This window comes from Lithobates pipiens, unplaced genomic scaffold (genome assembly GCF_037356315.1).
Source record: "Lithobates pipiens isolate NorthernLeopardFrog02 unplaced genomic scaffold, aLitPip1_a1.2 Scaffold_13, whole genome shotgun sequence".
Classification (NCBI taxonomy): Eukaryota; Metazoa; Chordata; class Amphibia; order Anura; family Ranidae; genus Lithobates; species Lithobates pipiens.
In genome coordinates this window covers 225,086,714-225,099,947 of record NW_027507718.1, presented here as the reverse complement: position 1 = coordinate 225,099,947, position 13,234 = coordinate 225,086,714, and the positions used below count along the sequence as shown (strand labels likewise).

The 13,234-nt window shown below is 40.8% G+C and overlaps 1 protein-coding gene across 3 annotated transcripts in view; it reads right to left on the bottom strand.

The window, feature by feature from the left end:
* LOC143974657 (ceramide synthase 2-like) overlaps nucleotides 1-13,234 on the bottom strand; it is a 236,647-nt gene that overhangs the window by 12,666 nt on the left and 210,747 nt on the right. The window lies entirely within an intron of this gene.

Genomic DNA, 13,234 nt, shown 5'->3' with positions numbered 1-13,234 from the left:
ATAGTATTCATTTAGTTGACCAAAATGTTTTAGTCAGTTTAGTCAACTAAAATGTGTTAGTCGTTTTAGTCGACTAAAATGTTTTAGTCGACTAAATTAACACTGCAAAACAGCCCATGTTTTTGTTCTCATTACATATCTTTGTATTTAATTGTTTTGCAACCACTTTGTCTGTATTATTGGAGTCACTAAATAGGGGATTTAAAAAAAAATGCTGTTTTCTATATTAAAAAAATAGATTACTCAATGTAAAAAAATTATTACTCAGTGATTTGTATGTGAATACTGACTGAAAAAGTAAACTGAAAACAAACACATGGGGGTACATTCTGTATTAATCCATAGAATGTATGGTGCATATGTGCAATTAAAGGATTTACTTGCATTAATTTGTAAAACCAATAGACTGCATTACAAAGACTAATTTACAATTCATCTCCGAGTCATTTTGCACAGCACCATTCTACTTCTTGCAAAGGGCAACTATTCCTGCTTAGAAGGCACAGCTGCTGTTCTTCTCTTGTTACTGGAGTTGTCAATGTCAGGCTTTACACTAACAACTGCACAAGTGGCTGTGGCTGGCATAAGTGCTGCTACAATGGAACAGTAGATTTTCTAATATTATTAGCAGTATATTTTGCATAAACCAACCATCTCAATAACCCTAACAAAAAACGAAACAAATAACACTTATGGGTATATATTTTTTTTTTCCAAATACTTTATTTTGCAGAAGGAAACAGACACACGGTATGATAAATATAGAAAGCAAATAAAAAGTTCCATATACTGGGAGCAGGACAATTTAGAACATTGCAGTATCTCTAGTCAGCCTAACAGAGTTCACCTTGCTTGCGTTCTGAGAAATCCAACAAGTGGGTCTTGGAGTCTCTCCCCCCGTGCATCACATTTCCCCCCCTTAGTTTTTATTATTGCGGATAGGCCGCATTTTTATTTTGGTTTTCACGCTCCAGGAAGGCCCAGAAGGAGAAGAAAAATAGAGAGGAAAGAGGAAACAGCAAATGGAGAAGAAAGTGAAAGGAATAATTAGTTTAAAAAAAAGGGGGGGGGGGGGTGGGGCGGGGGAAAGAAAAAAAATCAGTCGTCACTCAAGACATGCAAGCGCATGTGGTTGCCTGAGATAAGCCCTCTTACGAGGTGTCGAGAGATAGCCTGTTATATTCCTCAGAATATCTGAATTTGTGCCAGTAGAACCATTTTTTGGTGTATTTCTCATTCAGGCCTTTATCAGTAGCTACCAAATCTTGTCCGCCACCTTTTTGAGCCACGCGGCAATTGGGGGTGGCTGTTCCTGTTTTCAGGATGCATCCCCTGGCAGCTGTGACCAAAAGAGGGAGGACGGATTTCCTGTACGTCCTACTGGGAATATCGTGATGGTGGAGAAGGAAAAAGGCCGGGTCCTTCGGTATCGATCTATCGGTAAACTTTTGAATGATTCTATGAACCTCAGACCAGTAGGGTTGTATAAGGCGACAAGACCAGAAGACGTGGAGGAGGGAGTGGATCTCCTCCCCACATCTCCAGCACAGATTTGAGCATTGGGGGAACACGGCTGTGGTCTATGTCAACCATCAGGGAGGCATCAAGCATTGTCTGACACACATGGAGGTCAGTCATGTGTTATCCTGGGTAGAAAGGCATGTGCCAGTGCTGACCGCCGTCCACATTCCAGGGGTAGAGAACTGGAAGGTGGACTATCTCAGCCGCCAACAGATACATCCAGGAGAATGGTCTCTGCAACCACAGGTGTTTATGCAGATTTGTCAATGGTGGGGTACACCAGATGTAGACCTGCTAGCATCCAGGTTCAACTGCATAATTCAGCAGTTTGTATCCAGTGCAAGAGATCCACTTGCGATCGGGATAGATGCTCTGGTTGTTGCCTGGACTCTGTTCTCTTTGATTTATGTGTTCATCCTAATTCCTCTTCTGCCACATCTTTTGCGCAGGATCCAAGAAGAGATGACATCATTCTGGTAGCTCCGGCCTGGTATCAGGAGGTAGTGAGATTAGCAGTAGGCAAGCCTTTGATATATCCTCTCCGGCTCTACTATAACAGGGGCCTATAGTCCACCCAAATTTACGCTTGCTGAATTTTACGGCGTGGCCAGGTTGCTAGGAGATCATGGTATCTCAGGATCAGTGGTAACTACATTGTTGAATGCCAGAAAGGCGGTCACCAGGAAGATTTATCACAGGGATTGGAATGCTTGATGGTGGTGTGAAGCCAGAAGTTGGCATCCTTGCAGATATTTGGTAGAGACAATTCTCTTTTTTCTTCAGTCAGGCTTAGATAAAAGATTAGTCTTGACAACAATTAACCACTTGAGACCCGCGCTATAGCCGAATGACGGCTACAGCGCGGATCTCCTTTTCCGGGACTACGTCTATTGACGTAGTCCCGTGCACGAGCGGCCTGCGCACCCCCTGAGGGGCGCGCGCGGCGCACTCTGTGATTGGCGAGTCTACGAGACTCGTCTGATCACCGATCCGTGCAAGGGGTCGATCCCGACCCCTTACCACGTGATCAGCTGTCAGCCAATGACAGCTGATCATGTGATATAACGGAGCCGGTAATCGGCTATTATTCCTCCTCGTGCTGACAGCGCGAGGAGAAAAAAAAAAAGACGATCACCGTTGGCCGTGATTGGGACATCAGTCCCGATCACGGCCAGCCCTGCCAGTGCCCACCTGCCCCCTGCCAGTGCCCACCTGCCCCCTGCTTTGCCACATTAATAAAAAATGTGTCCCCCCTGTCAGTGCCACCCAGCAATGCCCACAGTGTTATTGCATCATATAGATATTAAGAATCAAGGAAGTAGCCAAGTAAACACGTATATTATTTGTAATATCCTAAACATTCCTTGTTCTAAAAGAGATATTGTTTTTGTGGTTAATAATAAAGATTTAAAATTGCAGTATAATCTCCCTTTAATCCACTTTCAAGTAATCAAATATTATCATCAGATTTTTATAAAATTGTTGAGGTTAAATTGGTTCCGTTTGGTCCTGAAAGGGGATGACCACTTACGAAAAAAAATATGCAATTTAGATTTCCCAGTGAATACTAGCTGCATTAAGAAGACTGATGGCCATCACAGGAAATAGACTTTGGCAATAACTGGATTATTCACCCAAATGCAAGCTGCTATGAAAGTTAAATTAGAATTATATGCAAAACTTTTTTTTCCATTTTGGATAGAGTAAGGAAGGGTTATAACCCTGTCCTTATTATGGTCAGCATGTGTATACATACAGTTTTTTTTTTTACAGTACTTTTAGCTGTCCTCTTGATCTCTGCATTCACAGCTGTCCATTTTGGGACCCTATCACCATGGGACTGCATCACTACACTACCTGGCTTATAGTTTTTAACTCCCATCTGGCTTGCAACCACTAACCCCTCTACGAGATTGTGAGCATTTAGAATACAATGTTGCTGTATTCTGTAATATGCTATTATTGTTCAGTTACACTTGAACACTTGAGAGTTGTATATGGGGGGTCTGTTCTCCTATGGTCTAAGCTTACAGTATATATTTTGAGCTATGATTTTATGTTCTGTAAAAAAAGATATATTAAACTGTTTTTATACTGTATATATTTTATGATTTTTGATTGTTAAATTCTATGCATTGTCGTTTTAAGAAAATGTTTTGGCATTTATTAAGAGATAGTAAGAGGAGGTAAAGCAGGAAGTTTGTATGATTAATAAAGATGGTGACCCGTTAACTCTCTCTGCACTTCTGAGACACAACAGTGGCTCATGAAGGTCATCTAAGTGTGGTACAGACAAAACAACTTTGCAAACAAGCAGTGTGGTGGCTTGTTATAGACCAGGTGTCTCCAAAATGCGGCCCGAGGGCCAGACATGGCCCTTTGCTATCCTTTATCCAGCCCTTGGGGCACTAGTCCTCCCACTGATATGAGGCACCATTCCTCCCACTGACACCAACAATGGGTCGCTATTTCTTCAACTGATACCAGTGATAGGATCCTATTCCTCTTACTAATAGGGACACTACTGCTATTGACCATCAACCCTAAGGCCATAGTAATTCTCACTCATGCCAGGCCTATGACATTTTCTGCCCCTGCTGGCCACAATCCGGCCCTCCTCAAATCCGAAGAACAATAACCTGGCCCTTTGTTTGAAAAGTTTGGAGACCCCTGGTACAGACAACAAAATAGAAGCTTTAATACACAATTGTAAACTGTGATATCTCCCAAAAGGCCCATGGAATCCAATCCAATTAGATGTATGTGGAGAAATTACAGCAAGACCAAACCTCAAAGATACTTATGATTTGTACTTAAAATGGCCAGAGGTGGCTACAGCAGAAATCGTGACTATTAAAGTTGTCACCACCAACTTGAAGGAATGATAATCTAAGTGGGAGTGGGACTTCCTCTGGAAATCATTGCTGACAATGGTCAACAATTTATTTCAAAACAGTTTGAGACTTTCCTTAAAAGGGTAACTCCACTTTCGTGGGGGAACAAAATAGCACATAAAGAAAAAAATTATATAGTGTATACAATTGCAATACAAGCCATATTATAATTGAATGTTATTAAAAATTACCCTTCTTTTTCAATCTGCAGCTCTGTAATTTTCTGAAAATACAATGCAATATGGCTAACTGGAGGTGTTCTGTACTCAGAATGTGTACAGAACGCTCCCCCAGAAACATAATTTCCTGCTTGTGTGATAAGCTCACTGATTTTCTCAATAGTCTGTCCTAAGATACATATCAGATATCAGGCATTCCCTGCAACAAAAATGTCATTTTTGGTGAGATACTTCCAACTTCACATCTAAAGGGATGCATGCCCAGCAGCTTTCCTCATTAGAGTCCTACAGGTGAACAACTGATTGATAATTATGAAACCACTCCCATTAGACTCACTTTTCCACATGGGCACAAACACAGGATTTCTGGATAATAACAAAAAGGTAGGAATCTACAACAAAGTTTGTTAAAATCCTTGTAATGTACATAGATTACCCAGAGGGGAATGTTTTTTTCTCAACAAAAGTGTAGTCATGCTTAAACATCACAACACCATCCACAAGTAAATGGAGGTTTAATCAGATATTAAAAATGACCTAAAGACACATCTGCACAAGGGACTCATATTCAGCAGAGCTATAACTGCTTTTCTAAAACAGTACAGATCCGCTCCTCATAGCACCATTGGGGAATCTCCTGAAAGACTGATGATCTTGATGATTTATGGTCATGATTATCAAACCCCACTCACAAGTTTGAAGCCATCAAATAAAGTAACAGAACCACTAAACCTGAGAGCTAGAGTGGCGAGGTACCAGGTCAAAGCAAAAATGTATGTGATGCATAAAAAAGGACTGCCAAAACAACTACCCTCATTCCTGGCTGGTGGGTGAGGATAAGAGAGCCAGCAACCAAATCAAAGTTTACCCTAGCATTTAATCATTTCCTATCTATCTAATCCACAGCCAATTGGCGCCAATAACCTATAGCTTGGATGGTGGATCAATTTGACACATGAGCAGGTTGGTGCCTTACTTGGCTTACTTGGGACGAAGCGTCTATCCCTACCACACAGCCACAAACATCTGGAAGCCTGCAAAACACCTTCCATTCCAGTGAATTGGAGAGGGGAGCCCAGAACGCAATAAAACCTTACCTAAGCATCTGCTTGGCTATTTACTTTGTAATGTGATCAAGTTTCGAAGTGTAACAGAGGATAGGCAGTTGTTGTGTATTTATTAGGTTCAGTGCATTTTCCATTTTGAGTATGGACACAGAGAGCAATGAAAAACCCAAGAGATGTTCTAACCCTTCCACACTCTATCCATAGCTAAATTAAAAATAGTGGCTATAGGTACACTTTAAACTCAAATATGGACTACACCTTCAAAAAGGAGAACATTGCAGATCTTATTTTCTGTTGTTACTGGGCTATCGTGGTCTGAATACCGTTGTGATGAAAATGCTAATTTGCTGTTGCCAGTTATTGTTAAAAAAACAAACTGTGATGTATATGTGGGTTAATCTTTAATGACTATGGTGAAACTAGGAAAGGGGCAGTCCATTAACAAGTTTACATATACAGCATCTGTTCTCTCTTCAGTCCAGCACCAGATGAGGGTGGAGGAGAGAGCATAGTAGGAAGGAGTGAACTTACAATGAAGCTTTGTTCTGTAAGCACATGGCTGGGTTCCATCTCAAGGGACGGCTTTCTGAGGAGGACAGAGAATGGTTTGAGAAACTGTTTCTGGAAGGGCCTAATCTACATTTCCCTATAACAAGAACCATTGTGTAGAGTTGAAATCCTTGATGCCTTTTTTTATTGCATTTATAAGGGAAAGGAATTTCCAGCCTAACTGAGCCTGTCACCTATTCACTTTGCTAGTACCACTTGTTTATTTAAAAAAATAAAGAAATAGTGACATATTTTCCATAAGTGCGTTTTATAAATACTACAACAGTTCTTCGAACTGTCATTTCAGTGCTCATTAAAAAATCATGTTACCTAACATGAACTCTCATCCATTGTCCTCACATAACTGCTCTTTTCACAAACACACATACAGTATGTAAATGCCATGGCTGATTTAGTAAAAGAGGAGAGCATGTTAAATTTCTAGGTGAATTTTACGTATTGATTGAAACTAAAAATTCACTTTGCAAAAAATACCTAATCACGGGAAAGGGGAAAAAAAAAAAGATTTTTGTGCATTATTGATCAGGTGATTTAAATTAGTCCAACTTCATTTCATTCACTAACCTAGGTAAATTTCCTCGTTGCAAGGTTCATTTTCACTTAAATTAGTGAAAAGAATAAAGCTGTTTGTATTTCGGCAAAAACATTTATTTTCACTTTGCACTATTCACTAATGAGAACATCACTTTGCAAATGAACATGCACTACTATCCTCTAGTAAATCAGGTAAATTGAAAAAAACAAAAAACAAAAAAAAACAAACACACAGCAAGAAGCTCTATATGTGGTACCCTGCATTCACAATATCTGGTCTCCCACAGTACACAGAAGATGGAAATGCAATTATTTTAGTAAATCTAAACTGCTAAATACCTTTTTTCATCAGTAGTATTTAGCAGTCTTGTAATTTCTATCAGTGTCTGGTTAAATCTCGTAAGAGGAGTTATCATTCTGCCCTGACTGTCTTATCAGGATGCAGGACCCCTGACACTCTCTCTGGACAGTGCTGATTGGCCCTGTGCTGATCACATGCACCCTCCCAAGAAAAAGAAACTCTCTAGCAATACACACCAAGCTGAGCATGTGTAGCCTGTCCCCTGGCTCTGTATTATAAGGAAATATATTGAGGACAGTGGAAGGAGAGGATTAAAGGAGACAATACCAAACAGCCTTTTTACACAATACAGAGGATTAACCCCTTAGGTTCCACGGTGAGTTTAACAAGTATGCTTTACTGCATATACAGACTGATTTTAGGTTAGGATTTTAGGTTAGGATTTTTCCATCTATATCTTAAATCCTATAGGTTTACATCACAAAGAAGCTCTGTGTAGACCTATGAGAAAGGATTTTATTATTCACCCAGTTATCAATAAATTAAAGCGGAACTTAACTCACTCAATAAATGTTGACTGTTTTTAATCTTTGTGCAGTTAACATTCATAAATAGATAAGAAATTATATCATATTTACTTTGTTTAAACCTTTTTTCTTACATTTCTTAACTTACTTCCTGGTTCCCAGGCCTAGGCATAGTATGCCGTGCTTCCCATGAGTCTTCAGGAGTGGAGGAGGGTTCTTCTCAGCTATGCACACCCTTCAGCCTGAGCTAAGGGCAGATGGATTCCAGGAAGTAATTGCTATATGAATCATCTGCCCTAATGAAATCAAAGTGATTGATCAGCAAAAAAACATTGAGACATGGGTGGATGTGTGAGCTTACACTGAATATTAAAACAGTGTTTTTTGTTTATGGTGCTTAGATGAAGTGTAGTTCCACTTCAATTATGCCTGCTTATTAACATAAGCATTTAAAAAGCAAGGTGAGTGCCTTAATCATTCAGACATGGTAAAGAGTTTGAATTTTGTTTAAACACTATAACACTATGTAGCCAGGTTGGCAGCCCTGTAAGGGGTGGGAGCCACATGGCCCAAAGACCCACAGCTGGACTGCTGCCTTTGGTTTGTCTTTCGCTGTAAGATTGGTCAGTGTGACTGTGACACACAAGATCAAGAGAAAGGAGACCTGTGATTGACTCCAAGGCAGTCTGAAGGCTTATCCCCACCCACTTGATAAGATAGAGAGAGCCTGGGGAGACAAATGTCCATCAAACAGGCATGCAGGCACTGGATGAATGGGACATTCCTGAGACTCAGACGAAGCAAAGAATTCTGGAACTTCTGTGGAAGGGTAGACTCGCCTGACATTGGAAAGTGTCTGAACCCTATGTCAAGGAAATGAACACCGGGTCAGAGGAGCAGCTGGGGTTGAGGCCATTGGAGTTACTGTTGCTGGCACCCCAAAGTTATACTCTAATTTGACTTAAGTGAAAAATTAAAGACTACCTATGTTCAACAAGAAATATTTTAAGAAAGACAAAGAAGACGACCCCCTTATGTCATACAACTTGAAAGTGCTTGAGAGTTGTCATTAGGAGGTTTTCCCAGCGGACTCTCCAAAGGCGGCCCGGCTGGTCCATAAAGAATGTGTTCAGTTACTTCTTTGTGATGGGGTGGTCTACTGAAGCGGTCCCTCATGTGATTCCAAAGACAAGTAGCTATTGTTTCTTCCTGAAATGCACAGAGGAAGTTCCAGAAAAACTTCCATGATCAACATGGTCAACATGGGACCAGAGAGGGATTTTAAATTAGTTAGAGACTGTGACAGACCTAGCCGGGACACAGGCTTTTTGAGAGGACTGAGTGCGAGCCTCTTGCCGATCGATTATGGGCACTGGATTTTAAGGGGCACAGGGTGAATGAGAACCCCACTATAATCTGTGCTAGTCAGATTCAATGTTGTATATATGTATATATGATGTGTGTTGTCTCATGCTGTTGGGACACACACTGTCAGATGCTAATGTCATGAACTCCAGACACCTGTCTGAGGTGTAAATGAGTCTAGTCTGGCTTGTAAGGACATTCCAAACTTTGTTGTTTGTGATAATTAACACTTTGTTTATGTTTATAGTAATGTTTATTGAATTGTGAGCTAGGAGCCGAAAAGTCTTATCCCTTCAGTCAAACTAGTCTGAGTGTTGATTAGATGATTAGCTAATTAGGTTAGGTTTTAGTCACCCCGCTGTATATATATTTTGTGTGAGATCTCAAATAAAGGTTTCCTGATGTCCTCCTAAGACTGGTGTCGTCTAGTTCTTGGGGGTTCCTATAGCCAGATCCATTGGACTTGTGTTCCAGGACTTCAAAAAGGAACTGTAGTCTTTGATTGTTTTCCACCATGGAATTGGACAGTGAGGCCAGGAAACACGAGCTTAGGAGAGAGGAGGACTGTGATTAGCTGGGTCAGATGGGAGAAACAGACAAGAGTAGGAGGAGAGAGGCAGAGCAAGAGAGACACGTATGGATTGGGAAGACACTTAGGCTTAATGTACACGGGGCGCTGAGGCAGCTTGAAACCGGCGTTAAAAAAAAAACGCACATTTAGCCACATTTGCATGTGTTTTTAGTGGCGTTTTGCTGTGTTCGCGTCTAGGAACGTTTAAGATAACATCATAAGACCCTCCCAAAGCCCAAAAAACAGTATTATTTAACTATCTGAGCCATTCTGTGAAACCAGAGTGAGTAGCAGCAGCTACGAGAGCAGCGGTGTACTTGTATCTACCTCAATTTCAGTGCTTTTACTATGGATCCCATAATGAGCATATGTGAGGAAATGCTCCTGACGTTGCTGTTGATGAGGCTGGAAAGACATTGGAAATTGCATGTGAGGACCAGAGTTTATCACTTCTTCAGGGGGAAAACTTAAACCTAACCCTAAACCCTAACCCTGTTCTTTAGGGGGAAACCCTAACCTTGTTCTTCAGGGGGAAACCCTAACCCTGTTGTTCAGGGGGAAACCCTAACCCCCTAACCCTAACAGGAAACCCTAACCCTAATCCTAACCTTGTTCTTCAGGGGGAAACCCTAACCTTGTTCTTCAGGGGGGAAACCTAACCCTAACACTAAACTATGATCATGACTATGATTGGAGGGAGGAGCATAAAATGATGTGTATCATTGTCTGAAAGAACAATTTGTGTCAACAATCAGACATTATGAAAATATAATTTGCTATTGTACCTAGGTTCTCTGCCTCTACGGGGGTTCATGCCACAGTTTTGAGTAATAATTATCAACATTGAGGGCTTGCTCATATAGGGATGGTTGGGCTCATAAGTTTATAAACTTACATAGGTAAGCAAAAGCTAGGGGAGGGGGGTGGGGTGGGGACAAATAATGCAGTTTGCTCAAGGGTAGGGTGGTCTCCTAGGTAACCTGAAAGTCATGTTGTGTGGGCTGAGTAAACATTGGTATGAAATGCTTGCTGAAGTTGTAACTTAGAAAATATCAGACTGGGTGAAGACACTGATTAGATAAGTTAGAACATGGATAAAGGGTGGGTGTCCAAGATAACAGGTTGGGGTAAGGGGAAGAGACAGTCCTGTGAATCATTGTCAAAGTTACCTAGAATTTAACATGAGGGAAAAATGCAATTAAAAAAGCCAGATATTAAATTTCATGCAACTATATTTGATCAAGTCGGGGGTCAAGCTCAATTTTGGGGTCATCTGGTTCAAATCTAACAACATATAGGTCAAATTCCAATTCTACTTTGGCTAACACCAAAGCTAGTGGTGTATTGGCTTGGATCATGGGCTCATTAGGGGTATATAAATTGTCTATGACGCATTGCAAGCAATTACAAGTTTTTAAAATATTTTTTTATGGTGTTCCATCATTTGCTATAATTTTTAAGTTTTGTAATGTAAAAAAAATAGGGCACCTATAAAAAACGCTTTTAAACGAAAACGTGGTACCGGCGTTTAGCCGCGTTTGGCGTCAAAAATGACGGAAACTTTGGTGTCTGAACTCATTTTTTTGCCTTTAGGCCCTTTCACACTGGGGTGGGAGCGGCGTCGTTTTAGCGTCGGAATTCGGCCTGTAGCTAGCGCACCACTCCAGTGTGAAAGCCCTCCGGCTTTCACACTGGAGTGAAAGGGGCTGTTTTTTTATCAGGCGCTATACAGGCGCTATTTTTAGCACTTTAGCACCTGAAAACCGCCTCAAAGAAAAGTCTATAAACTCAACTGCTGACATTAAACAAACCTTCAGGGGCAGCTAAAAAAAGCATCCAACTGCCTCTGAACATACGTTTACCAGCAGCAGTGTACATGAGGCCTTATGCTGCCACAGATACCAGCAAAAGAACCTGTCTGTGATGTATGATAATATGGACTGAATTCTGCGTTACCAAATAATAAATGCCTGTGCATCTGTCAATATATGTGATAAATCAACATAAAAAACGAACTATAAATAATAAATACTAGAAAGTGCCTGCAAGCAAAAATTTTGTTCCCACAACCCATACAGTAAAAATAATGTCAACAACTAATGTCAACAATTACATTCAATTACAATTCCTATTCATATACAAAATGCAACACCACTTTGTAAGCCTAAGCAATATACTGTAATGAAGATGAAAATGTGTCAATATACATACTTTCCAATGTTTCTGGCACCAATATATTTCTGCGTTTAAGTGTTCCAATATGAATATATATATAATACTCTTAGTCTCTTAGTGATAATACAAAGAATAAAAATTAAAAACATTCTTCTACATCCAACACTTCTATTCCACCACTTGTTTTCTGGGAACATCATGCTTAGCGACTCTCATCACCGTTCTTTTATGTGCTCACCTCAGATGGTGGACCTTCCAATTTTCAGGTCAAATGACACTTTACCCTCCTTAAGGCTACTTCCAGGTTCCATTTAGATGAAGCCTCACTTGGATAGCCTCCTCCTGTTGCCACTTTTGATGGTATATAGAACTTCCACATATACTGAATACTGTAGTTGTATGGCCATGTAAAGGATCCCGTTTATTTATTCATAAAATAGAGGGGTTCCCCATGGTGTAGTATGTTTTCAAAACTACTTTATTAGCTTAAAATTGCACTTCCTGTCACTGCCTCTTCACTAACTTGACCCACTAAAGTCTCAGCCTTATACTTTTCCTGTACTAGGACAGGAACAATAGTAAAGTCAATGTGTATACCCTACTACCTAACAAACACCTGAACTCTGCCTGAATCTGTGGTATCTAAAGATATGTATTTAGTGTCTGAAATATGAAAAGCTCAGTGCTGCAGATCTTATGAGCTCCTCACCTTCTCAAATATTTTTATATAGTACCCTCACTATAAGCCGGGGTTAAAAGGTAAAGTGATTGTAAACACCTTTTTTTAAATAACAAATATGTCATACTTACCTGCTCTGTGCAATGGTTTCGCACAGAGCAGTCCCAATCCTCCTCTTCTGGGGGGTTTCCCGCTGGCACCCCTACCAGTGCCCACATAGCAAGGTGCTTGATATGGGGGCACTCATGTGGACTCGATCACGAACCACGCTGTGTGTCCATAGACACACACACAGCACGTCTCGACCCCGCTCTCCTCATAAGCAACTTCTAGACCTTGTCCTATTACTATCCACAGTTTTGAAAAATAAAATTGAGTATATCAGGCACATCAAAATGTCAAAGCAAATAATTCTACAAAGGTGCCATTACCTTGTGGTGCCAGCAAATACAGTACTTATTCAAATCGTTTTTTGTATAACTGTAGAGCCCCTAGATCGCTGGGCAAAAGGCCCTGACTTCTATTTAACCTGCAGCCAAGCCCCAGTCCTTCCTAAAGCTGAACTTACTCCCACTATTTAAAGGTCCAACTTGAGTACCAGTACTGACCGGTGAGACTCTGGCACAATTCTGTTAAACCACAGGATGGTGTTAAGCTCCTAGAGCAGGGGTCTCAAACTGGCGGCCCTCCAGCTGTTGCAAAATACAAGTCCCATCATGCCTCTGCTTGTGGGAGTCATGCTTGTAACTGTCAGCCTTGCAATGCCTTATGGGACTTGTAGTTTAGCAACAGCTGGAGGGCCGCCAGTTTGAGACCCCTGTCCTAGAGGGACATGGGCTTCTTCCACAGTA